Raw genomic sequence first — 27,977 nt, 5'->3', positions numbered from 1 at the left:
CTGCCTGCTGTTGTTTGTTCCTACTGTGTCCAGGGAAACAGCACTCTGTGTACATGTTTTGTAAATAAAGCTGTTGCACAACTAGGGTGACCAGATGAGAGGGAGAAAATATCAGGACACATTCGGGTGGTGGGGGTATCTGCTGGCAGAGCAAAAAAAAAAAAAAAAAAAAAACCTGAGTGCTGTCGGTGGAGAGGCGAGGGGAAAAAAAATTAAAAAAAGGCGAGTGCTGCCGGTGGAACGAAATATCGGGACAAATTGTGTCCCAATTAAAGATCGGTCAGGATGCGGGACAAACGTCTAAATATCGGGACGGTCCCGATTTTATCGGAACGTCTGGTCACCCTATTCACAACAGAAATACCTGACTATCATCAATTTCTCCTCCTAACAGAGATAGCCTGGCAAGGCCCCAAATAGTGCCTAATCACTCAGGCCAAGGGTCAACAATATAGTCTGGATTTGCATGGATCCTATTGTCACAAGATTACTTGCTCCTCCAGCCCTTTGAGGCAAGAGGGGCTTTTGGCAGTTCAGGGAGGGAGTTCATTTCTTTCTTAATTATTTTCACTCATATCTTAGGCAATTGTTCCCATGGTCACAGTGTTCCTTCCTGTGGATAGAGCACTCAGGCTTCCTGCTCAGCCTAGCTATGTTCATGGAATCCCTTATATGTACCGCTAACATTTTGTGTTATACATTGCACCATGTATTCGTTTTGCTGTATTGATCTGAGGGGAAAATAATTATATATTTAAAAACCAGTGAGATTGGCAAGGCCCAGAGAAGGCCAAGGATATAGAGATATAATGAGGTTTGCATACATGGAGAAATTGTAAACTCAGGATTTATTTAGTCTTATAAGGGGAAGAATCATAGAGGAGTCAACTGAGAGATTTTTAGATCCTGAAGGGTAGAACAAAACCAGATCATCTTTACGCTGCTCCATACTACTACAGCAAGGAGACGTTGAATGCAGCTAATGGCAAGTAGGTTTAAAGAAATAAAGACTATCCAGCTTCATGCTGTAGTATGTCTCATGATGGAGACGAATCATGATTCCGGTGAAGTCTTCATTGAAACTGCTGGACACCCACAAACACTAGCTCACAGACCCAGAAACCCAGCCTGTCCAGCCCCCAATCTCCACACAAGATCCATTTAAATCTCGGCTTAGATTAACAATCTTGGAACAGACTGCTGATTGCACTGCACCCCCAGGGCTGGATCCTCACTTTAAGTATATCGGCATAGTTTCAATTGCTTCAGTGGAGCAGCACCAATTGACCCAACTGAGTGTATGGTCCATTGCCTTAACGTGTGGAAGTCAGTGAGGCAGGAGACCAGATTCCAGAATACAGGAGCCAGATCTTAAGAGAGATTGGATAATTTTATGACCAACAAACATTTATGGTATAGTTGTACAGGGCAAGAAGTCATGGGCTCAAATTGCAACAAGGGGGATTTAGGTTAGATTTGAGGAAAATATTCCTAATTGTAGGAGTAGTTAAGCACTGGAACAAAATTACCTAGAAGGTTGTGGAATCTCTGTCATTGGAGGTTTTTAAGAACAGGTCAGACAAATATTTGTCAGGGAAGGTCTAGATCAGGGTTTCTCAATGATCGGTCCCTGAGACCTCCCTGACACAGTTTAGAAAGGCAGCAAGCCAGTCCCTGGTATCAAAAAGGTTGAGCAACACTGGTCTAGAGAGATAATACTAAGGGCTTGTCTACACTGGCAATTTACAGTGCTGCAAGCTTCTCGCTCAGGGGTGTGAAAAAACACTCCCCCGAGCACTGCAAGTTTCAGTGCTGTAAAGTGCCAGTGTAGACAGTGCACCAGCGCTCCCAGCGCCGGTAGCTACGCCCCTCATGGAGGTGGTTTTTTTAGAGCACTAGGAGAGCTCTCTCCCAGCACTGCTCCGCAACCACACAAGCCATGTTAAAGCACTGCCACGGCAGCACTTTAGCATTGCCAGTGTAGACTAGCCCTTAGTCCTGCCTCAGTGTGGAGACCCCTTTCAGTCCTACATTTCTATGGCACTATGCTAAAGGCCTGATCCAACTCCCATAAAACCAATGGAAAGGTTTGCACTGACTTCAGTAGAGATGTATTGGGTTTTACAGAAAGAAATATTAAAACTGCATACTTCAAGTTATCCACTGATCTATTCAGGGGGCAGGAAAAAACCATCTCTTTCCTAGATACTGCACAACTGTCCAGAGGAATTCTGAAACATCATGCCTAAGCCACCATCACCAGAGACCATTAGTCTGATTAGGGACAACAGAAATGTAGGTACAAATCCTACATAGAACTCAAAATATTTTTTGTATAGAACATTTTGTAAAGGGGATTTTGATTAATAGATTCAAAAGGCACAAAAATAGACTGGCTCTGCTTCATACATATCAATGCCTAGCTACCTACACAAAAGGAATTAAAAGACAACAAGAATTAAAAAATAACCATAAAATTTAGCAATCAGATTGCATTATTTACAGCCATTAGAAAAGCAATAGCAATGACTAAGCCCGTTTGCCCTACCAGATGTAAACAGATACCATTTATTGTTTCCACGCATTTGAGTTTGCAGTTCTTGCACATCCTCCAAATGTTTAGATCTTCACTCAGTTATTAAAGATTTCTATTGGCATGTTACTCATGCATTGTAGTTAAACCTTCAACCCAGACAGCATGAAGGACGTTTGATGTGTGTTTGCACTGACTTATCTGAATAAAGGGAGAACTGTTGCTTTAAATTATGTTTGCAGTGACTCTGGAAACTAAAGTAAACAAAGTCCTAGGGAAAACTTTTGCTTTCCAACATGCAGTGGTTGGTTACAGAAAGCGCTGGGGCTGAAGGTCGTAGATATTGCCAGCAGGGATCTCCCACTCCAAGAATCAGATGTTTGCTGTATGTACTTTTAAAAAAATCTTTGGGAATATAGTACAGAGTCAGTGGATATACATCCACCGGTAAATGGATGGTAAATGACCATATGGAGAGAATGAACCAGCCACGACAGATTCTCATTAGCAGGTGAGTGAAATTCTGGTGAGGGGGTGAGGGGTGATTGATGATGTTGACAGGGCACAATTGTGAGAAAGGAATTTCAGCCAACAAACAAGGACATAAATGAGGAGTCCCAACTGGCACAGACAGGGTGCCACTGTGTGTAGCTTATACTGTTGGAATGCTAGTGGACAGAGAGGAAGGACACACACCATTGGCACAGAACAGCTGGCACAAACAGGTCACGCAGAGCATCACTTACTCTGCTGGGGGATCCTTTGCACAAAACAGGCATTAACAATTTAGAAGAGAAAATGTAAAGATCTAAACAACAAATATTCCAGGCACCACCCACCCAAACGACATCCCTTCTTCCAGGCCCATGACACAGGTTGTGATTCTGTTCCTGACAGTTATTCGTCTGCAATCTCTCACTAAAAAACTATTTTCCTTCTATTATCACCAGAATAAGCTTTCTCATTAGACTGCCAGTAGTTCAACAGCAAAATCCTTGCAAAACTGTTCAGCATACAATACAGTAATCCAGCGGTTCTCAAACATCATCGCAGCAGGACCACCTTCTGACAATAAAAATTACTTCACGACCCTGGAGGAGGGGGGGTGGGGGAACAAAAGCCTGAGCCTGCCTGAGCCCCACTGCCCCAGGCGGGAGGACCAATGTTGAAGCCCAAGGGTTTCAGCCCCTGGCAGGGGCACCTGTAACCTGAGCCCTGCCACACAGGGCTGAAGCTGAAGCCCAAGCCCCACCCCCCAGGGCTGAAGCCCGTGGGCTTTGGCTTTGGCCCCAGGCAGTGGGACTCAGGCTTTGGCCCCGGGCCCCAGCAAGTCTAATACCAGTCCTGGTGACACCATTAAAACTGGATCACGACCCACTGTTTGAGAACTGCTGATTTAATCTACTCTTTCCCATCAGTGAAGTTTTGTTTGTTTGTCTGTTTTGTTTAAAATGCAAAGCCCATGGGGGCTCAAAATCTCATAAGAACAAGCTTTCTCCTGAGATTTCAATCTATTGATGGGCTCAGCTGTGTCAGAGGCGCTATGATCTATTATCTTCTAGACTGGCACTTCCAGTCCTGACTGAAAGCAGGAAATGGCATTAAAATGAAAAAAAGATTAAACAATGACGGTAGCCTAACACTTTTGAACTTGCAAAAAGCCCAGGTTTGTTCAGGTTTACTTTGAGAGATGGGTGAAGGTTCATGTCAGTTCTGATTTTCTCCAGACTCAGAAGTATTGATAAGTCCAGTTACAATTGAATGTAAATGTAGGAGCATGTGTAGAACAATAGAACAATATTGTCAGTGAGCAGAAAAGTCCTGCCCAGAGATACACAGAATACGCATCTTGTTATCCTCTGCCATGGTTAGAGGGACATTTTCAGTGCTGGGTGAAGGGATTAGCTATACAACCGCCATTAACTTTCACAGAGTTACCTGGCTCCAGCAGTTCTGTACTGAAAATTTACATTTTGAAATAACTTATTCAAAAATTTCTATAAGCAGTTGTTACCCATCGTGTGTATTACAGTGGTTCCGAGCCGCAATGATTTCAGACTTCTGAGTGGCTCTAATCTTTTCACAAGGCAATGGCTCTCTGAGGCCTGAAGTAACACAAATTGACAGGAGCCAGTAAAAAACAAAACTGGACTCAGCCCATAGAAGAAATTCCCCCCCACCGAAGCCATCCACCAAGGAAATGCACGAGTACAAATAGGCCTAGGAGTGCACCCAGAAGATCAACAAACTTGGGCTTTGCCTGTCCAATAGGGAAGCAAATTCCAGAATCAAGGTCGTGCTCCAAGAGCTTATCTGTACAAACACTTAGTGTGCAGCAGGCTGGGGCGTCAATCCACCCTGCACTCGCTTGCAGCACACTAAACGTCCGTGTGGGCCCTGCTGCCGTGCACTAAACGTTCCCCGGGCTGCTTTAATCTACTCCCAGTTCAAATCAGAGTGGATCAAAGTGCACTGCAGAGCTTGTAATGCACCGCAGCAGGGGCCACATGGCTAGTTAGTGCACAGCAGGCTAGCACAGGATAGATTCACAACTCAGCTTACCAGGGACTGTGTTCTTATAGACAAGCCCTAAGAACATTCTGCAACTAGCCCAGTGTAAAAGTCTTGGAGACCAACAAAAACAGCAAAGAGCTAGAATTCCATCGAAAGGACCTGGCGACATGCATTGTGTGAAGTGCACAGAGATCTAATCCTTGCTCCAGCCCAGATTGGGACCCTGTCAAGTTATGTGCTGTGCATACACATAGCAGAAGACCGTCCCTCAACAGCTAACAATCTAAATAGACGAGACAAAGGGTGGGAAAAAATAAGGGTCCATTACTGAGGTCCAGGAAGATTAACTGACTTGCCCAAGGTTCCACAGGGAGTCTAAAAGAGCTGGGAACTGAACTCAGATCGCTTGCCTCCCAGTCCATTGCTTGAAACGAGACTCTCTAGGGTCATCCTAGCATTGCATGGTTCACCCACTCACTTCCTAAAACAAGGCATTAGGGAAGTTGTTAGAAGAGCCCTGTGCCATCCTCTACACGCAGAGGCCATTACTGCTACAGTATTAAGCTGGAGGATAAAAAAAAATTAAGTGGAAGGGAGAAAGCCGTGGAGTCAGCTTCATGTCATGCTGCTGTCAGTGGAAAAGGTTTGAACCTAGGACACATCAGCCAACTATTCATGGCACAATCTGTCAAATTAATGCTTTGCTCCAGTTCCATTTCAACCATGTCTGCTTGCACTGTCAATGCTAGCAAGCAAAGTCCCCTGCTAGCCTCATTAAGCAATGGAGCAGGCTGGTGAGCCGTCACTCTTCAATACACTTGGACAGGACACGGGATGACAGGCTGGCGAAGGAGGGTTTGACTGTGCTGTCTTTTTATTTGTCAGGCTACTACGGACCAGTGTTGTGCTCTGAGTCAATAATAAAAGTAGCCTTCTGATAAGGTACAGGCTAAACGTTGACACATACATGTCAAGTCAAATTTACTTTAGACTATTACACTTGGAAGGGAGAAATTCTCCTGCCTGTCACTATACAGCTCTGGTTTTAAGCCCATGTCTGGGAGTGAGGGGAAGTGCATGTGCACAGGATACCAGATGATCGTAGGGTAGCATCCAATCTTATGAGTTAGCCCCTTGAGGTAGGTTCTGGTGACTGACCCCCCCAACCCTATTTAGGGGGGTGGTGCCATGTCACCCCCACGGAGGGCTGGTTGCATGTCAGGCTGAACTCGCTGTCCCAAAGCAGCCTGGCACGCACACTGGGCCAGCCAGAAAGATAGTACAAGATTGATCTTCAGGCCTTTTGCACAAGTTTGCACTTGGCCCTGCCTCCTCCTTCTCTTTTCCCTAATCACACAATCTAGCCCTTCATCTGACTGTTGGGCTTGGCAGGAAGGAGATTGCCTAAAGAAGAGTCTGGCTCTCATGACAGTTCTTTGATGTGGAGAAAGCACAAGCTGCAGTGACAAGTAAGGAGAGATTTATAAAACTCCATTAGGAAGTGAGCAGTATGGCAGAGCCCTGCAGCGGGACTGGGCTCCCATGGGACCCACTGCCATAATAGCGGTAGTGGGTAAAATATACTTTGTTGTGGGCAGGATGGGGTGGACAAAAAAAAAAAAAAAACAGTGGTAATTGCCCACCAAAACATTAATCTCTCATCAGTTTGTCATAAATAGAATTTCAGCAATGTAAAGCTGTTTTTTTTTTAAATAAAAGGTTTTAATACTTCAATTAGTGGCTTTTTGGGGCGGTAGGAGAGGGTGGGGGGGGAAGAGAATCTGTCTCTCTTGTGGGATTTGCGGGATCTAAGGTTTTTGCAGGTGAGAGCAGGACAAAAATGCAAGAAACAACGTGGGAGTGGGTGGGAATGGGAATTGCAGGGTGGGACGAGAGTGTGATTAAAAAAAAAATAGTCCTACACAGGGCGCTATAGTCCTGGTTCCTTTTCATGCCGACCCCATATAGTTTATTGCCAGAAGCAATCCTACAGTTCATGGAAAAAAACCACACTACACAGCTTAGACTTTGCCCATAAATGTTTCAGCCTTCAAGAGTCAAAGGTGACTGATTTAGAAGCGACAGCTCTGGGCCATGATGAAGTGACCTGGGTTTTAATCAGGAACAAAGACATGAGACTTGAGAGTTAATGGCAGGCTGGCTTGTCAGGGTCCATGAAAACATGGCAGTAGGAGATGCGTCTGGTTTGGCGGTTTTAAAACCAGGCTACATAGTAGGCAGTTGGGCCTATTGCCCTTGGGACAGACAGCACTTGCAGTGCCCAGGAAGAAAATTATAGCTGTGCCCATTTCTATTTCTAGATTTGCCCTGGTTACATGTGAGACACTCATTATAGAAAAAACAAGCACTGAAGGTTATTTCAGCTACAGAGGAATAAGAACTCACTGGAAGTGGTACTGGAAACTATCCAGACTGTAGCAGGGAAAGAAGAGAGCTACGGTTGATCAAGCACTGAGTAACTGAGGCCATGTCTACACTATGGGAACCACAGTGGCATAGCTATGGCATAATCCCATAGCACAGATGCACCCTGCAGTGACAGAACAGAAGTTCTTCTGTCCCTGCATTCTTCTGGTGATCTAGCTGCATCTAACCCAGGATTTGTGTAGGCAAAGCTATGGGGCTCAGGGGCATGGATTTTTCACATCCCTGAGCGCTGTAGCTATGTCAGCCTAAGTTTTAAGTGTAGACAGAGCTGGAGAATTCTGCGGTCACTGAGTGGAGTATGCAGGTGAACAGACTGGCAGAAAAGGTGCTAGGAGAGACACCAAGTATCCTATTGGATCTAGCAGTAATAGCAATCCAGATCTCCCTGACATTCAAAACCCAGTTTTGAATGTCAGGGAGATCTGGATTGCTATTACTGCTATGGTGGGCTAATCTTGTAAAAGCATTGGGCTACATTCAATCCTGGTATATAGGGGCAGCATGTTTGTAGAAATTTTGATGGTGTCCAGAATGCCCAGAGCCCACTCCCCCAACTCTGCCCCCCCCAAACTCCACCCTCCACCTGCCTAAGTCTCTGGGACAGAGTTTGGGTGCAGGAAGAGGGTGTGGGAAAGGGGTGAGGGTGCAGGATCTGGGAAGGAAGTCTGGGGCTGGAGTGGGTGTGGGAGTGCACACTCTGGGAGGGGGTGAGGGGGGTGCAGCACTTACCTGGGGCTCCTAGGTAAGACGGGCCAGGGGGGCTCCATGTGGTGCTACCCCCAGGCACTGCCCCCGCAGTTTCCTATTGGCTGCAGGGGCGCTTGGATGGGACACAGACCCACCCTGCCCAGGGGCAGCAGAGAGGGGCCGGCAGCCATGTGGAGCGAGCAGGCAGGAAGCCACTCAGCTCTGCTGCACAGCTGGAGGTGAGTGGGGGCCCTGGGCCATTTTAAATGGCTCAGGGGATGGGGGCGCGCCTGGGGGTGGAAGGCAGGCCCGAGGCCCGTGGTGCCTAGGCACCAGGAATATGGTGCCCAGGCACCACAGACCCATAGAAATCTAAGCCCATGCTGGCATTAATTGATGCAATTCTCTTGCTGACCTGTTTTGTGTGCATGTGTCTTTAGTGCTCATGAAAGGTACCAGACTGACAGCTCTGGAGTAGGCTACACCCATGCAAGCATCCCTGCTAATTTATCTCTACCCACATGAGTCACCCTGTGCAGGCCAAGGGGGCCTGTTGTATGCAGTATTGCTTTGGAATGTGTAATGCTGACTTGCTGTTTCTGCTCTCTGTGGTTAACTACGCCATGTGGACTGTTATGGGGAAGAACCTTTCAAGCGTTGAGGTCGTGGGTGTTGCTCTTCCCAGAAACAGTGAAGTATCACCTACCCTTTTGTATATCACCAGCATATGGTACCAGTTGTGCTCTGATGCCTGTGTTACCAGTGCATTCACACTTGGGGGCCCTGCACACACATATCCCGCTGGCCAGCTATAGCACTACAGCCTATTTATTACATTATAACACTGCTCCTGCCCATGTGCATTCACTACCAACAGCAACTGAAACCGATCACCAATTGACTTCTCACAGCTACGTTAACACCATCATCCCTCTGCCCAAGGAAGAGCAGGGGGCCTTGCATCCTGCTTTCTCTAGCGGCTTCTAAGTGGAGGTGGGCAGCACCAGAGGCAAAAAGCAGGAGGCAGAAAGAGAAGGGGGTGACTGAGAGGCAGAAAGTAGTTAGGAAGTTGTCAATATGCAGAGGTAAGGCAACAGGGCAGGAGGGAGCACGACAGGGTTTGCACAGGATTTCACAGAAACGCCCAACCCAGGAATGAACTTTTACTATGACATGTGCACTAATTTAAGGAAATGAATAAAATAAGGTCAGGCTTTTGTTAATTAATTGTAAGGTGTTATAATGAAAACTAGAAAGGCCTGTAGATTTCCACTCATGCTTCTCAATATACTTTAAGAATTAGGCTGACTCTCCCTACGCAGTCGCAGTGTATATGTCATGGCCCCACCGGGTAAATGCTTTCATGTAAGAGAGAGCTCTCAGCTACTTCCATTCAGTGAGACCCAGGGGATGAAGCATAAATTTCCCTTGGACAGGATTGGAGACCTGGGAAATTCACAGATGTGTCTTTGAAGCGCTGACTATGTTTATAAGCCGTATTATGAGCTCAATATGCAATTTCAGTCTTTGTTTTTGCCATATAAAGAATCAAGAAACAAAGTATAAACAAAAATAAAAGATAAGCCATTCTGCTGGCAAGAAATACATCGCGGGCGGCCAAGTGTGGCTCGCGAGCCACATTCAACTCTTCTACCATTAAAGTGTAGCTCATGGTGCCTCACTGCCCCCGTCCTCCCCATTCTCCACCTACCAAACTGGGGTGTGGGGAGCTCGGGACCTCTGCCTTGCACCGCGGTGGTGGAGTAGGGGCTTCTGCACAGTGGGGAGGGGGGTCTCAGGGCTTCTGGCTGAAGTCCAGAGTCCATCAGGCACTTCCCAGGGGCTGAAGCCCTGAGCCCCAGCAGGTGTGCCCTGCCTCCTGAACTTCTGACGATTGTCGCATGCAGCTTGGAGGGCCTGCAAGTCTGGCCACCCTGAAATAGACAGTTATTTACTGTTATATACACACACACACATTCTGTATATATATATAACTAGCCAATATAGGAGTTGCCGCAACTACCCCTATAATTATCTATGGATCCCCCTTTGTTAGGGCACCTAGGGGTGGTTAGCAAGAGTGGCAGGTTTGTATAATTTTTGGTGGTGTCCAGAATGGATACAAGTCCCACCCCCCACCACCTGCCTAAGGCTCTGGGAGGGAGTTTGGGTGCAGGGTGTGGGTTCTGAGGTGGAGCAGGGAATTGGGGTGCAGGAGGTGTGGGGTGCAGGCTGTAGGAGAGAGTTTGGGTGCAGGAGGGGTGAGGGGTTGGGCTCTTGGAGAGAGTTTGGGTGCAGGGTGCTGGCTCTGGGTGGGGGCAGGAGGGGTGCAGGGTCAGGCTCTGGGAAGGAGTTTGGGTGCAAGACGGGGTTTGGGTGCAGGAGTGAGGGGTTGGGCTCTGGGAGGGAATTTGGGTGCAGAGTGTGGGCTCTGGGCTGGGGCAGGAGGTTGGGTGCAGGAGAGAGTACGGGGTGCAGACTCTGGGAGGGAGTTTGGGTGCAGAAGGGGTGAGGGGTTGGGCTCTGGGAAGGAGTTTGGGTGCAGGATGTCGGCTGTGGGATGGGGCAGGGGGTTGGAGTGCAGGAGAGGGTGTGGGATGCAGGCTCTGGGAGGGAGTTTGAGTGCAGAAGGGGGTTTGGGGTGCAGGTTCTCGGCTGGGGAAAGGGGTTGGGGTGTAGGTTCTGGGAGGAAGTTTGAGTGAGGCAGGAGAGGGGTAAATTAAACAGAGGGGTGGGGAACAGGCAAAGCTTTCAGGGATGATCACTAAATGAGGTCCCGTCCCGTCTCGTAACATCTGACGACCCACAACTAAGTCAATGTCATAAGAAAACCTGCACACCACCCCAGAGTCCCCCACAGGCCTAATCAGGCCAGTGGGACTGGAGCTCAGCATATAGGGTTGGTATCCTCCTCTGTGCAGCTGATTGCTCTGCTTGCGGATGGATGGTGTCCAGCCCTGGCTGGCTCCTGGCTCAGGCTATGGCAGGGGCCGGGGGAGGAGAAGGAGAAAGAGGTTATGGGCGCTGCTTGTTTTCAGCCCCCATGTGTGCCACAGCTCTTTGGGCTTGACTCTTGGTTGTGCAATGATCAATGTGGGGCTCCGGGCTCTCTGACTGGGAGAGTCAGAACACCTGCTCCTCCAGATGTTGTGGGGAGCAACAACCAGCCTCTTTCCCTGCTCATGCTGTCAGTCTCTCTGCCTCGGTTCACAGGGGCCAGGCCACTTGGGTCAACTGAGCACGCCAGTCAAGGCCCTGGTCTAGCCCCCACAGGCTGGGGGTGTCCCGCAGTCACTGCCAAGGCAGGCAGCTGCCACTGTGCTGCTCTCTGTGCCCTGAAGCCCCCATGCTGGCAGAGGCTGCATCTATAGATAAAATTATGGAGACACTTTTTATGTGAGCTATATCTCAGAGGGGTGTGTGTATAGCTGTACGAGTGTACACACACACACACACACACACACACACACACACACACACACACACACACCACTTGCTTCTAGCCCTAAAAGATCCTGAGAGACCAGACTTTAAAGTTAAGACATTTTTATAACTAGAGAATCCATTTTAGGTCATTTTTAGAAGGGCTTTCAACAAATGAGTTTTACTCTCTCCCCCTCCAAGCTGTGTATAGTTGGTCTCATGGTGACTTCAGGATATGGCTTTACAGAATGCATAAAATGGTGCCAATCCCAAAACATTTTTGTAAATCTCTAAAGTGTTTCTGAAATGGATTCTCTGTTCCATTACGTGGCACACACAGAATAGTGGGGCAAGATAAAAAGGCTTTATTAGCACTAGTTTGCAGTGAGCTGCACAACCTATTAAAGGCTTTGCCTCCTGTAAATAATGCACCAGCCCAAAAATCGTTCCAATAAAACTGTTACGTACCACACTGTTGTGTATTCCACATAAACACAAATATCTTTCTATAAAATCACAAAGAGCAACATGTTCCCTTCTGCAGCAGCAACTATCTAGCAAATCTTGGGCTACCTTTCAGCTTAGACTCCTGCAGTGGGACTCTGCTCAGGTGACTTCAGTAGGGGCTCACCTGCACGTGGAACTTTTTAAAGGATCGGGGCCCATATGAGTAAGAGCTGCAGCTAAACGAGGGAGGGTGCAGCCTGATTGTGACCCATATTTGCCAAGCAGTCTTAGCCTCCCTAGGGGGCGCATCAAGTAGACACTTTACAGAATGAGCTGTATTAGCTTGACCTCTGTGAAACATGAGGGAGGAAATCAATGGTTACTAAATGAAGGCTGTAAAGAAGGGGTGAGATTTGCTTTCAGGTGCAAGTACCAGAGTTATAAAATAAGTAAAACCATTGAAAAAGAAGCTGAGAGGGTACAGCAAATGTGCATTTGTTTGTACATTCAGATCATGCTAAAAAAAAAAGCTCCACACTCTCTGAAAGGTTGTTAGGTCAAAATATTGTCCTAAAAATGGCCTCATCTGGTTTATTTTGTTTATTTTTAGAATGACAGAAATGCACAAGGCATGGTTGTTATGTTTGTGTTTTACATTTTCAGATAGAACAGGAGACTCATTGCTTTCAGACGGGTAAAACCTTCCAGATGAAGCCACTGCTAAGCGGCTAATACTTTTAAAAAGCAAATTAGTAGATTTTTAACGCCAGAAGGGACCATAATGATCATCTTCTAGTCTAACCCACGGCATAACAAAGGCCACAGAACCTCACCCAATAATTTGTGCATTAAACCCATAATTTCTAATTGAGCTACACCATTTCTTTTAGAAAGATGTTCAGTATTGATTTAAAGGTTTCAAGTGACAGAGAATTCGCTATGGCCCTAGGTAACTTATTCCAATGGCTAAGTAACTTCACAGTTAAAAATTTGCACCTTATGTCTGGTCTGGATTTGTCTAGCTTCATCTTCCAACCACTGGATCTCATTATGCCCTTTTCTGTTAGCTAAAGAGCTAGCTATCTACTATTAGAAACCTTACTCATGCAGTTACTTGTAGATCGAGATCAAGTTACTTCTTAACCTTCTCTTGGATAAACTGAACTGAATAGTTTCAGTTTCTTAAGTCTCTGACAATAAGGCAGTGTTTTCCAAACCTCAAATCATTCCTGTAGCTCTGTCAACATCCTTTGTGAACTCTGTCCCCTGGAATTTGACATAGTATTCCAGTAAGAGACTCACTAATACCGTATACAAAGGGAATACCACCTTCCTACACCTTGTACATGCAAGGATCACATTGGTTTTCTTAGCTACACCTTTGCACTGGGAACTTACACTCAACTGGTTATCTACTATGACCCCATAGGTCCTTCACAGTGTCACTGCATTCCATGAGAGAGTGAGTCCCCTACCTCATAATGTGACTTACATTCTTTGTTCCTAGATATATGACTTTGCACTTGGCTGTATTAAAATGCATGTTGTTCAAATGCGCCCCACTTTACAAAATGATCCCCATTGACCTGTTCCTATCATTATTTACCACTCCCTCAATTTTTATGTCATCTGAAATTACCACCAGCCATTTTTCCCCCCAGATCATTGATAAAGACATTGAATAGCATCAGGGCACGTCTCTATGGGACTCCCACTAGAAACACCCCTATCACATGACATCCCATTTACAATTACTTTTTGGGATCCATCAGGTAACCGGTATTTAATCAATTTAATATTAATTTCATATATTGCTTTTTTTAAAATCAGGATGTCATATAGGACTAAACCAAATACCTTACCTATTATGTCAACAGTTATCTTTATCAACCAAACTTGTAACAATCTCTTAAATTATATTAAGTTTATTTGACAACACTTATTTTCAAAAAACCAGCAACCCATGTTGATTAGTATTTATTATACTATTATACTTCAATTTTTTTTTTAAATGATTATGTCCCATATCAGCCTTTCCATGATTTCACCTGGGATCAGTGTCAGACTAGCTACCTTAAAGTTACCCGCATCATCCCATTTACTCTTTTAAAATATTGGCACAACATTAGCTTTTCCCCCCCAGGCCTTTGGAGCTTGCCATGCATTCCAAGATTTGTTAAAATCATCATCAGTGGGTTAGAGAGCCCCTCAGCCAGTTCTTTTCATTCTTGAACTTTTAAAGCAGATCTTTAATCTGCATTTTCTTGAGCAGGAGGCTGGATTAGATGACCTAACATGTCTTGTCATCTCTAATTTCTATGCACCCTACCCTGCAGTCCTTATTCTAACAAGACTGAGTTTGGTCAACAGAATTTAGTCCCTAGGCTCTGTGGGCAGGTGCCTCACCTCTTCCCGTGAGATATAGTGGTTGTCTCAGTTTCCCTCTTGCAGGCAGGGTAATTTGGCTCCCTAGCCAGCTGTAAAAAGTCCTTCCCTTCCCAGGTACACGTGAGTTCATTGAAACAAATTCCTTGGGGCTTGCTACAGCCCAGCCAGGGCCAGCTCCAGCTTTTTTGCCGCCCCAAACGGCGGGATAAAAAAACAAAAAAAAAGAGAGGGAGAGAAAAAAGAAAAACCCAATTGAGCTGCCGCCAAGGAGGAAGAGAGGGAGTGAAGGACCCACCACCTAATTGCTGTGCTCCCAGCGCTGGTAGCTACGCCCCTCGTGGAGGTGGTTTTTTTAGAGCGCTGCACCACAACCACACAAGCCATGTTAAAGCGCTGCCATGGCAGTGCTTTAGTGTTGCCAGTGTAGACTAGCCCTCAGGGTCTTCAGTAGAACCTGCCTTCTCATTGCTCTCAAAGCACGTTATCTGGAAGCCCAGCCTTTCTGTAACGGGTCATAATAGACCCTAGCTGATCCATTTACCATCTCCTCCTGGCTTGCATTAACCCCCCTTTTCAGCTCTCCCACTGCAAGAAAGTTTTGTACCCTATTCTTTAACTTTATGTATATGTGTAGTCTCATTCTGTCACTGGCTTCTGAAGTCATTGGGACAACTTGTGAGCATAGGCAAACACACGTATTTGCACAATCGGGGTCTTTGACTATTTCTTTTGATTTTAGAGTTGTTATATTCATTTTGTGTTAAACATAAGGGCTTCTCTACCTGGTGATTTAGTGCACAGCAAGCCAGGGTATGAATCTACAGGGCTTGAGCCTGCCACACATTACCTGGCTCTGTGGACCCTGCTACTGTGCACTAGAAGTTCCGTAGTGAGCTCTGACATCAAAGCACAGTGCACTAAGGAACTTTTGGTGTATGGCAGCAATGCCCACACAGCCAGTTAGTGCCTGGAGCACTGTAGATGCACACACAAGCTTGCCATGCACTAAATCGCTGTGTAGACAAGCCCTAATTATATCAGAATTCCAGATTAATTAAAAATACTCTACAGAAACCAATGGAAATAAACTCTGGCTGCTTTAAAATATTACAGCAAAAATTACTGCTGCACATGCCTCTTGGCAAAGGTATTTTTCAAGAGTTTTCTTTTTTTGCAACCTGCCTTAAACAACTCATCTCTCCATTCCTCCAAAGGCACTTTCATAGTTGCACCACTAGAAGACCTGAGATTTTTGAGGCAGTCCTGAGGGCATGAGAAATCCCCAAAAAGCTGAGTTTCAGGCCAAAAGCTTGAGATTGCGATGTGCTATATGTTTATCGGTTTGATTACTATATTCTTGCCTGTACACGTTGGGTATGCGCATCAGACCGCGTAACAAGAGGTCTTTATCCTCTATGACAGTGTCCTGCAGAGAATAAATCTATAGTATCAGACTACAGCAATGCTTGTTATTTCCTACATCAGGGAGTCTCTGCACGGCATGGCTGGGGGTGGAGGGGTGGGGAAACTAACCTGTTTCTAAGCAATGAACTAGAATTGCTACTCTTCTAAACTCGTCTGCAACAACTGTACAATTTTGATGAATCAAGTACTTTTTATTAAAAATGTTTGTATAACTGACCTATTCAGTACAGTGAACAAAAGTATTTATAAAGCAATAAACCCTTCAGCAACCAGACACTTCTCATCTGACTGCAGTTCCCATGCCACAAGGAAGATTAGGCTGGTAGGCAGTTGCCTCTACCCAAAAGTCTGCCTCATCTTACTTCCATTCCCAGACCACAAAAGGTTAAGACAACTGGTCTACACTGGGATCAAGCAAAGGGTATAAAAAAGCCAGAGAATCGACAGCCACGCTGTCCGATCTCACGAGATCTCCAAAGTTAAACAAGGCTGGTCACGGGCAGTACTTGAAACGGGAGAATTCCAACACAACAGAGTCCCAGCAGAAAGTGGTGTCGGTGGTTACTGGGAGGGGCACTCTTCCCCCAGTGTCAGTACTAAACTAATGGTCCAGCATGGTGTTAGGGGGACCATAATCTTGGAGGTGACTTCTTTTGGGTGAGAGACAGAGGCAAGGTCCTCACCATCTGCAGACACTGAAACATGCTCTGTGATTTGCAAGAGTATCAAAGGAAGGAGGGAGTTAGAATTTCCCCAGGAGACTGTGGCTAACTGGTGAATTCATTCACAGCAGGTCTAGACACATTACAGCAGTGAAAAGGCTGGCAGCTACCAGCACTTGGCTTACACTAGCACTCCCACCTGCTCCCCACCATTGTTATCACCAGTCATAGAATATAAAAATAAAATCCCCTTATAATGTAGCTGCCACTACCTAGGATGACTGATTTTTCATGGGATAACACAAATGCCTGAGCAAATGGAGTGAAGTGATCCACCATCACTGAAATACTCCTGCTGCCTCAGGTTTGAGGGTCAAAAAGTCCACACAGACTGTTTCCATTGAAAATATAAACAAATACATAAGAACGGCCATACTGGGTGTGAAAGTAGAATGAATTATATTGTGAAAATAGAAAGGATTAAAGAAATGTTGTCTGTATCTTTAAGCAAAGATGTTGGAATGTTACAACCAGGTGTCAGGAATACAGACATTAACATAGAACAATTGCACCGTTTAAGGGCAATTGGTGAAGTATTAGCCTTAAATCGATAACAGTTAGTAAGGAAATAGGATATGCATGCTGTGCCCCAGGTGAATTTTCCTGTTTTGCTTTCTTTGTCCCTTTGTCTAATTCCCGCTCTTTTATCTGTATAAATAAGACTGTTTGGGTCTTGCATGGCCACTCACATATTCTGAATGTTATTGGCGGAGCGCTGCGCTAATAAACAGAGTGGTCTGACAAATTGTGAGTCCTGATTCTAACTTTGACAATTTGGAGGTTCCACCGAGATGGCAACCGTCTTCACTGGGGCTGTGTGATTCCTGACTGTTTTTGTGGGATGACCGTGGCAGCCGGCACCTGGGCGTTTGGCCCAAGCGGTCCCCCACTAGAGCGGAAAGGCGCACAGCCACAGTGAGGTCTACGCCATCGAACCTGTTGGTTCCCACTCTGTTCTGGTAGGGATCCCGGGATCTGACATCAGGAATCTGGTCAGGTAATTATTTCTGTATTTTGTCCGGACTGAGGACTGTCCTGTCTCTGTGTCTATCTGTCCTCTTGTGGAGTGTTTGAGTCTGGGTGCCGTCTCTGTCTGGGGATCGGCTGACCAAGGGGTTCCTGTCCCCGCGGTCTGAGTGAGTGGAATCTGCACAATTGCAGCCGCACCGCACTTTGGGTAAAACCCCTGGTGTGAAAGCAAGGGCAATTGAGGCAGTAGCCTGTGGGCTCCTTTTGTGTGTTGCAGCAGGCATCGCTCTGAGGAACCTGAATTTCCTTCTTGTGTGATTGGTGTGTGAAGTCCTCCTGTATTGGTAAACAGACGTCTAAGTCGGGACAGTTCCCTAAATGAACGCCGGCTCATTTTATGTATTTAGGATGGGTCCAGACTCCTGTAAAAAGGGTCCAGACTCCTGTAAATTTCTGGGAAAATGGTCTAGGCTAACTCAGGGGGATCCCAAAACTCAGTGGCCACTGTTAAAATCTTGGAACAAAGACTGAGTGGACGTCTTAAAGGACAAACTCGGCCAACCTAAAACTAAATTTGCTAAAGGAGAGGTTAATCGTTTCATGCAGTGGTGGCAAGAGGCAAATCATAGGTGGACAAAATGAAAACTGGCCTCTCTCACTTATTCAAATAATAAGTTAAAAGCTTTATTAAAAGCCTCCTCTCCCACCACTAGACCGAGCGCTCCCCTTTACCCCGTTCTCCAAACCCCGGATCGATCCAAACCCCTTAATACTCCCATCTCATTGTAAAAAGGACAAAAAGTCCCTTGTTCTGTTCCCCTTTATCTGCCTCAGAAACTGATTCTTTATAGTGTCCCACTACCAATTCAGCAAGGCTGGGGGCGGGGGGAGCTCCTCAACTAGCCCCCACCCTTCCTGGTCCCTTTCCTTGAGCATTTCTTTCAAAATTGTGAAATGACCACAATATCACTCACAAATGGTTCAATGAAAAAAAAAAGCAGGATCGGGCCCAGACAAGCAGGCAAGCAACAGATAAAGAAACTGAAAAACAGGTTGGAAGCCCTAAGGGCATAGTGTCAGAAGTAAAAAAAAAAAAAAAAAAGGCAGTAAGTGCAGGCATAAATCCCTGGAACAATACTTAAAATGATGAAATCTGAGGTGATAAAGGTGTCATTTTGGGACATAAACAAGTGATTTAAGGAAAGAGAGTAAAAATTGACTCTATAGAGGCTGGAGAGAATTAAGCAGTTAAATTTTGTGGAAAATGTTAAAAAGGACCATGTTAAAGAGAGAGAATTCTTGATTTCTTTGCAGCCATTCTGAAGGGAAAATGGGCCCTTTTCCAGAAGAGTGCCTGTAAATAATCCATATATATATATATATATACAGCTATGCAAATACAAAGCAGTGTAAAAAAAAATGTTAAGGAAAAGAAAATGTGTATGTATCTATTTGTCTGTGAAAATATGTAAAGTTCTAAGAAACTAAACCAACACATCTGGTTTGTAAAACTACTGTTTTGTAGGTGTAAGATAAATTGATTTTGATTTTGTTTTTAATGCCACTAGTGTAAGATAAATTGATTTTGTTTTTAATGCCACTAAAAATTCATTTGACTCTTTAATTCAAAGTTGCAAAACTGACAGACCTGTTTGCAAGACACAGGTAATTAGTGTTGTTTGGCTTTGGGCTTTAGCATTTAACCCTTAAGGGGTAACTTGATTCTTTACAAAAATTAAAATGTTTTGAAATAAAGACCAAGTCATGGCTGCAATAGGGCAGTCAGAATCAGGAGAATAGGTAGAGATTCTGGAGTCTTCTTGTTTGTTTGGTTTGTTTTTTTTTTTTTTTTTTTGTAACAATAGCAGATAAGAGCTGTAATGACAGAATAAGAAATTAACAGTGACCCTCTGAAGCAACAGCAGAGGTGAGGTGCACAAAACAAAAAGAAGCAATGTTAAAAACACTGAGCCTTAAAATGACTCTGTGTAATCAGACTGTCACTTTAATAAAAGTACATGAAAACTCTGTAAAAACAAAACAAACAGTTATACCTTATGTAAAAATTAATATGGCTAATGTTTTTGAAAAGTTATAGTATAGAAAGAATGTGCATTTTCCGTAGGACATGTGCAGCGTATATTGTAGAAAGGGATGTAAAAAAAAAAAAGCAAATGAAACATGCTGCTAAATTAAAATCCTATTAGGGCTCCAAAAAGAGCCGCAATAGGCTGTGTTTTCTTTTTCAGATCCCTGTGTGTTAAGACAGAGTCTCTGAGCTCTGCTGATGGCTTTGAATCCAAAAGCCTAGCCTGTGTTGATGCAAATTACCTAACTGATAAAGAAAGGTGAGAACTGCCAGCACAAACGAAGCTGCAAATAAAGAACATACCTGGTCAGCAAACAAACTGCTTACATAAAAGGCATGGTATAACAAGATACCTTTAATAGATTTGATGCTAATGTTACTGTTAATATTAAACATTAAAATAACTTTAATGTTAGTGAGTACCCCTGTAACAACTTGTAGTGTGTATGATTTTTGGAAAAATCCTTTAAAGTAATATGGTAATGATGCTTCTCAGCTATTACCTGTGAATAAACTTAAAGCTTAACACAGCAGGAAAAACATTACAAACTTGGTCTGCTATATAAAAGGCAAAACTGAAGGTACACCACCTCATGAATTTAATAACTAAACGGTGGAATAATTTTTGCATAACCCTTAAAATGTAGAAGCCATTAAAACCTGGCCTGCCTAAAAAAAAAAAACCACAGGAAAATATGGGGTAATTCCTCTGTTTTGCCTGCAGTCAGGAAGGGTATTTGTAAAAGAATGGAATCTTTAAGCAATAATCAATGCCACCCCAAAAGGGGTAGAAAACTGTTCTTTTTGTCTTTCAGATAATCCAAAGTACTGTATAATGGACTATGTGTATGTGTTAATTCTTGGGGAAAAGTGTTTAAAAAGTGTTAGCAACCCACCAGAAGACAAATGTAAATGTAATGTAAGTACTGTGTTTACCAATAATCACATTTACTATTTGCCACAACAACAACAACAACAACAACAGAGTCTCAGCTTACTGTAAGCACTGATTTACCTGAGTTCTCTATCAATCTTGGCATTGAATGGCAAACAATTACCAATCATCTGTTAAAAGGTAAAAAGGTGACATGGGTCCTAAATAAATAAATAAATAAAACAATGTGGAAAACTGGACTATTCATATTATACACGCAAATGGGGATATGTTAAAAATTGTCACTGCAGAAAAGCATAACAGCTTACCATTGGTATAACATATTTTCTGGATGGTCTCCCACAACTACTGGCATACTAATGTTACTACCCCTAATTGTTTTTGGTTTTAAATTGTATGTGTTTAATTGAAATGTTTAAAATGTGCTGGTGGATAAAACAAATGTATGTAAAGCTAAAGCCACAGGCCCAAATCACCTCCCAGTATTTTCTATTATGTGGACTAAATAAGAAGTGACACTGGCGATTAATAATCTTAGTGTCAAAAGGGGGATATGTAGGAGCAGGATTTTATAATGTCCCATAAGAACTAAAGTATAATTGATTTCATCCCGCTAGCCACTTTTTTTTAAATAGCAGAAAGAACTGACCCCCTGGGACTACAAGATTCTGTTTTCCCATATGCATTACAAATTGGGGCCCCTCTAACTCTTTGTTTTAAAATTTAAAATAGTATTTAAAATAGTAAGAGACAGGATTCTCTATTGTGTCTGTGTTAAGTAAATTAGAGAAACATTGAAGGCCTGGGTCTCAATGTAAATTGTCTTAGTTATCAATTGTAAAACTTAGCAAGGTTTAATTTGCAATGCCTTTTTTTGTTCTATATAAAATACTACTGTTTGTATTCTCAATCTGTTTGTGTGAATGAGGAATGTATGCATCAGGAAAAGACAAGGTGTGAAGGCCATTGTTACAGCCAGAGTCAAGGGACAGCTGTTAAACTGTCTGGCATCTCAGAGTGGATACATGCTTCGCGGTGTAAGAATGCACCACTCCCAGTGAACCAACCACCACCCCAGGACCACGCAGAGTCAATTTTTTTTTACTCCAGAAGAAGACGTAGAGGAACAGCCTGCAATAACTTACAATCTACGCTCTCGTAAGGGTTGCCAGAAGCAGATGACTACATAAAGCAAGGCCCAAGAAGAAGCAGCAGTGAGCTTAGCGCCTGCTGTCTGGTGGACATAAAACTGTGACTGCAGTTCCCTCAGTTGAGGTTGTCAGAACCAGAAGGGCCCTGCCTCCAACATGCGCCTCTGGTGGTGCCTGTTCTTCGGCTGCTGGTATCTTAAGGTCTGGGGAATCCACAAGGACAATTCTTTTATCCAGCAGCAAGTGTGGATAGCTCAGACCCTTATTATTTCTAAATGCTGGGTCTGCAGCCACATCCCAGCCCACTCTCAAACTGGTGTTCCTGTCCTGGCTATCCCACTCAGTTCCCCAGACCTCACTGGAGGACCTTGTCCGTTTAACACAATATGGAACAGTCATGACACCTGGAAGAGGCTATTGGCAGTTCCTTTATCCCACTTGGGGGAGCAATACACCAGGCAAAAAAAAAAGGCTCCTAAGTAGTTAAATAATGGCAAATAAAACCAGAGAAAGTTTAAGAGCCCTGGCCAAAGAAACAGGGGCGATCGGACAGGTGGCCCTCCAGAACCATCAGGCATTGAACATAGTGCTGACGGCCAAAGGAGGGACCTGTGCTCTCACTGGAAAACAATGTTGTATGTTTATACAATACCAATGAGGTAATAGATCGCTATAGCCACTTAGAACAAATCGCATATCTTCCTAATGAAGAGCTGAGTTCTTTATGCAAGTGGCTAAGTAACCTGTTCAATTTCTCTGGCATAGGAAACTGGTTGTTTCAGGGAGCCCTAACTATCCTGTTTGGAATCTTAGTGATTTTTGTATGCTTTCAGTTAATCTCCTGTTGTATCTAGAATTGTGTCACCCAGATGGCTGCCCCAAAAGAGAGTGCTAATATGATGATTTTGAATATCGCTGATGAACTAAGAGATAAGGAACGGTTAATTTGTGGAACCCAGTAATTGTTGGTCATGGCGTGCGCTTGACCAAAAGGAGGGATTGTGAAAGTAGAATGAATTATATTGTGAAAATAGAAAGGATTAAAGAAATGTTGTCTGTATCTTTAAGCAAAGATGTTGGAATGTTACAACCAGGTGTCAGGAATACAGACATTAACATAGAACAATTGCACCGTTTAAGGGCAATTGGTGAAGTATTAGCCTTAAATCGATAACAGTTAGTAAGGAAATAGGATATGCATGCTGTGCCCCAGGTGAATTTTCCTGTTTTGCTTTCTTTGTCCCTTTGTCTAATTCCCGCTCTTTTATCTGTATAAATAAGACTGTTTGGGTCTTGCATGGCCACTCACATATTCTGAATGTTATTGGCGGAGCGCTGCGCTAATAAACAGAGTGGTCTGACAAATTGTGAGTCCTGATTCTAACTTTGACATGGGTGAGACCAAAAGGTCCATCAAGCCCAATATCCTGTCCTCTGACAGTGACCAATGGCAAGTGCCCAAAGGGAATGAACAGACAGGTTATCATCAAGTGATCCATACCCTGTCACCCAATCCCAGCTTCTGGCAAACAGAGGCTATGACACCATTCCTGCACATCCTGGCTAATAGCCATTGATGGACCTATCTTCCATGAATCTATCTAGCTCCCTTTTGAATCCTGTTATAGTATTGGCCTTCACAACACCCTCTGGCAAGGAGTCCCAGAGGTTGACAGTGCGTTGTGTGAAAAAATACTTTGTGTTTGTTTTAAATCTGCTACCTATTAATTTCATTTGGTGACCCCTTGTCCTTGTATTATGAGAAGGAGTAAATAACACTTCCTTAAATACTTTCTCTATACCATTCGTGATTTTATAGACCTTTATCATATCCCCTCTTAGTCGCCTCTTTTCCAAGCTGAAAAGTCCCAGTCTTATTAATCTCTCCTCATATGGAAGCAGTTCTATCCCCTAATCATTTTTGTTGCCCTTTTCTGAACCTTTTCCGAATATATCTTTTTTGAGATGGGGCGACTACATCTGTTCGCGGTATTGAAGGTGTGGGCGTACCATAGATTTATATAGAGACAATATGATATTGTCTGTCTAATTATCTATCCCTTTCTTAATTATTCCCAGCATTCTGTTCGCTTTTTTGACTGCTGCTGCACACTGAATGGATGTTTTCAGAGAACTAACCACAATGACTCCAAGCTCTCTTTCTTGAGTGGTAACAGCTAATTTAGACCCCATCATTGTATATGTATAGTTAGGATTATGTTTTCCAATGTGCATTACTTTGCATTTAATCAACAGTGAATTTCATCTGCCATTTTATTGCCCAGTCACCCAGTTTTGTGAGATCCTGTTGTAGCTCTTCGCGGTCTACCTGGGACTTAACTATCTTGAGTAGTTTTGTATCATCTGCAAATTTTGCAACCTCACTGTTGGCTGGGCTCAGTACAGATCCCTGGGGGACACCACTGTTTACCCCTCTCCATTCTCAGAACGGACCATTTATTCCTACCCTTTGTTTCCTATCTTTTAATCAGTTACCAATCCATGAATGAACCTTCCCTCTTATCCCATGACTGATTATTTTGCTTAAGAGCCTTTGGTGAGCCAGCTGGTCTTTATACTGGTAGGGCCAGCTGGCCTTTCATGTACCGATGCTGGTATTATGCTTATTTCTTGTATTTGGCTTCAATATCTCTGGCTTTATGTAGCAGTTAAAAAAGTACTATGCTTGGGACAAATCCAATTCCCAGAACTAGTCTGATCATGCAGCTCCAGTCTGCTCCCATTGTGCACTAGGTACTACCTGTTAATTCACCACCATCTTTGAGTCCACAGAGGGTCCCCTGGCTTTCAAATATAAACAGTTCCACTCCCTTAGAAGCAACCGCAGCTACCTCCTTCCCCCACACATCCATGATTGACTTTTCTTCCAGGAATCTTATCAATTTTGAAGGTTATGACCAGTTTCCGGAGCTTTGTCTAACACGCCAAGTTCAGTCAACTCTCATACAACAGCATCTCAATCACAGAGTAAAGCTTCTGCCCAAGCAAATTCTTCACACTCTAAATTCTCTCTCGAGTCACAAGGAAAATCTTTAGTACTGCTTTACATGCAGCATTTGGCCACATCATCTTTATTTGCTCTGCCTCTTTTTTAATTATTATTATTTTAAATAAATAGCCTCCTATTCTCCCAGAGCTTGCCCTTTCGGCCTGTAAACCAGCACATCTGTCTGTAAGATAAACTCAAGTATTTCAGCAAAAACAACGAGGAATACTTGAGGCACCTTAGAGGCTAACAAATTTATTTTGGCATAAGCTTTTGTGGGCTAAACCCCACTTCATCAGACGCATGGAGTGAAAAATACAGTAGGAGGTATAAATATACCGCACATGAAAAGATGGGAGTTGCCTTGCCAAGTGGGGGTGGGGGGGTTAGTGCTAACGAGGCCAATTCAATTAGGGTGGATGTGGCCCATTCCCAACAGTTGATAAGAAGATGTGAGTATCAGAGGGAAAATTACTTTTTGTAGTGACCCAGCCACTCCTAGTCTTTATTCAGGCCTAAGTTGATGGTATCAAGTTTGCAAATTAATTCCAGCTCTGCAGTTTCTCATTGAAATCTGTTTTTGAAGTTTTTTTTGTTGAATAATGGCCACTTTTAAGTCTGTTATTGAGTGACCAGGGAGATTGAAGTGCTCTCCTACTGGTTTTTGAATGTTACCATTCTTGATGTCGGATTTGTGTCCATTTATTCTTTTGCGTAGAGACTGTTCTGTTTGGCCAATGTACATGTCAGAGGGGCACCGCTCGCACATGATGGCATATATCACATTGGTAGATGTGCAGGTGAACGAGCCCCTGACGATGTGGCTGATGTGGTTAGGTCCTATGATGGTGTCCCTTGAATAGATATGCGGACAGAGTTGGCAACGGGGTTTGTTGCAGGGATTGTTCCTGGGTTAGTTTTTCTGTTTCCTTGTTGTTTTTGTTGATACAGACTAACACGGCTACCCCTCTGAAACCTGTCAAGTATTTCAATGACAATGCACTTAGGTAGTGATTTATAGTGGCACCCAATTTCAATGTGGTCTGTAGGTGTGTGGCTAGTGGGTCTTAAGAACAGATCCCAATATACTACTTTTCAGGGACAAATCCCCAGACTCTAGGAAAAATTCTGAATGTCTCTAGAAAATTTAAGAGTTTGCCTTGGTTCACAGAATTGGCTTGACTCATTCATTCACTGCTCTACTAGCAATAAGGCTGTTGGATGGCAATCTAATACCAAATGAGAAAATTATTGTTGCAAATTGAGTACACACTGTTTATACTCCAGCAAATAACATCTGTTAATGCTCTTTGGGTTAGAATATCTACATGGGAATTGAAAGTATCACCTCCATATTTAACGGCCCTTCTTGAACTCATCACAGGAGACTGTTACAAAACTACTAGAGTTTTCTGAGGGTATCAGCAAACATGTGGACAAGGGGGAATCCAGGGGATATGATGTATTTCAGGGAGGTCTCAAACTGGGGGTTGGGACCCCTCAGGGGGTTGCAAGGTTATTACATGGAGAGTTACGAGCTGTCAGCCTCCACCCCAAACCCCGCTTTGCCTCCAGCATTTATAATGGTGTTAAATATATAAAAAATTACTAATTTATTGGAGGGGGAGGGGTTTCACACTCAGAGGCTTGCTATGTGAAAGGGATCACCAGTACAAAAGTTTGAGAGCCACCTGATGTACTTGGACTTTCCAAAAGCCTTTAACGAGGTCCCTCACCAAAGGCTCTTAAGCAAAGTAGGCACTCATGAGATAAGAGGGAAGGTCCTTTTATGGACCAGTAACTGGTTAAAAGATAGGAAACAAAGGGTAGGAATAAATGGTCAGTTTTCACAGTGCAGAGGGGTAAATAGTGGTGTCCCCCAAGGATCTGGACTGGGATCAGTGCTGTTCAACATATTCATAAATGATCTGGAAAACGAGGTAAGCAGTGAGGTCAAAGTTTGCAGATGATACAAAAATTACTCAAGATACACAAGTCCAATACTCACTGAAGAGTTACAAAGGGATCTCACAAAACTGGGTGACTAGACAACAAAATGGCAGATTAAATTGAATATTGATAAATGCAAAATAATGTATATTGGAAACCATAATACCAACTATCCATACAAAGTGATGAGGTATAAATTAGCTGTTACCATTCAAGAAAGAGATCTGAGAGTCACTGTGGATAGTTCTCCAGAAACATCTGCTCAGCAGTCAAAAGAGGTAACAGAATGTTAGGATCCATTAAGAAAAGGATAAATAAGACAGAAATCATAACACAACTATATAAATGCATGATATACCCACACCTCAGCTATAGCATACAATCCTGTCACCCCATCTCAAAAAAGATACTGAATTGGAAAAGATACAGAGAAGGGCAACAAAAAGGATTACAGGCACGGAACAGCTTCCACGTGAGGAGAGATTAAAAAGACGGGGACTGTTCAGATTAGTACAGAGACAACTAAGGGGGGGATATGATTAGAGGTTTATAAAACCATAAATGACATGGAGAAAATGAACAAGGAACTGTGATTTACCCTTTCACATTAACACAAAAACCAGGGATCACCAATGGAAAGAATAGGCAGCAGGTTTAAAACAAATATAAGGAAGTACTTCTTCATACAACGCACAGTCAATCGGCGGAACTCATTGCCTGAGGATGTTGTGAAGATCAAAAGTATAACTGGGTTAAAAATAATTAGATAAATTCATGGAGGATAGGTCCATCAGTGACTATTAGCCAGACGGTCAGGGACACAACCCTATGTTTTGGGGGGCCCTAAACCTCTGGCTGTGAGAAGCTGGAAATGGATGACAGTGGATGGATCAGTGGGCACCAATCACTGTCAGAAGATAGGATATTGGACTAGATGGACCCATTGGTCTGACCCAGTATGGTCATTCTTATGTTCTAATGGTTTCAGCTATTCAGATGGTTAGATTTCCCATGAAAATCCTACTCTCCTCCACTGTGCTCATTTCTGTTCAGATACCATTGAGGAGTGGGATGGCTCTTAGCCTATTAATGACTCATCTGTTCAGTCTGGACACCATTCACTCCAATGGGCGGGTGGGGGGGAAGGAAAGAGAGGGGAAGTGACTCTTGCAGAAATAACATTAATTGTTTTGTTTCTTTTTCCCCCCCAACATCACACATGTTTAATAAGAATGTAGCTGCATTTTTGAACAATCTATGTCAGTAAGATTCACCTAGTAATGCAACATCTAATTCTGTACAAGCCTCCTTTCTTTAAGCACAAGAAGG

General features: G+C 43.8%; 1 protein-coding gene across 2 annotated transcripts in view; it reads left to right on the top strand.

The window, feature by feature from the left end:
* The first annotated feature begins 2,832 nt into the window (after positions 1–2,832).
* The window catches only part of NGEF (neuronal guanine nucleotide exchange factor), a 127,186-nt gene continuing 102,041 nt past the window's right edge, over positions 2,833–27,977 (top strand). Inside the window, exon 1 of one of the 2 annotated variants that reach the window (XM_050965316.1) lies at positions 2,833–2,918. The gene's annotated coding sequence lies outside the window, so the exon portion shown is untranslated. The remainder of the gene's footprint in view (positions 2,919–27,977) is intronic. The other variant, XM_050965318.1, reaches the window with a different exon arrangement.

The sequence above is a fragment of the Gopherus flavomarginatus genome, chromosome 8 (genome assembly GCF_025201925.1).
Source record: "Gopherus flavomarginatus isolate rGopFla2 chromosome 8, rGopFla2.mat.asm, whole genome shotgun sequence".
Classification (NCBI taxonomy): Eukaryota; Metazoa; Chordata; order Testudines; family Testudinidae; genus Gopherus; species Gopherus flavomarginatus.
Note: the sequence above shows the minus strand (reverse complement) of the source record. Positions and strands in the feature narration are given on the sequence as shown.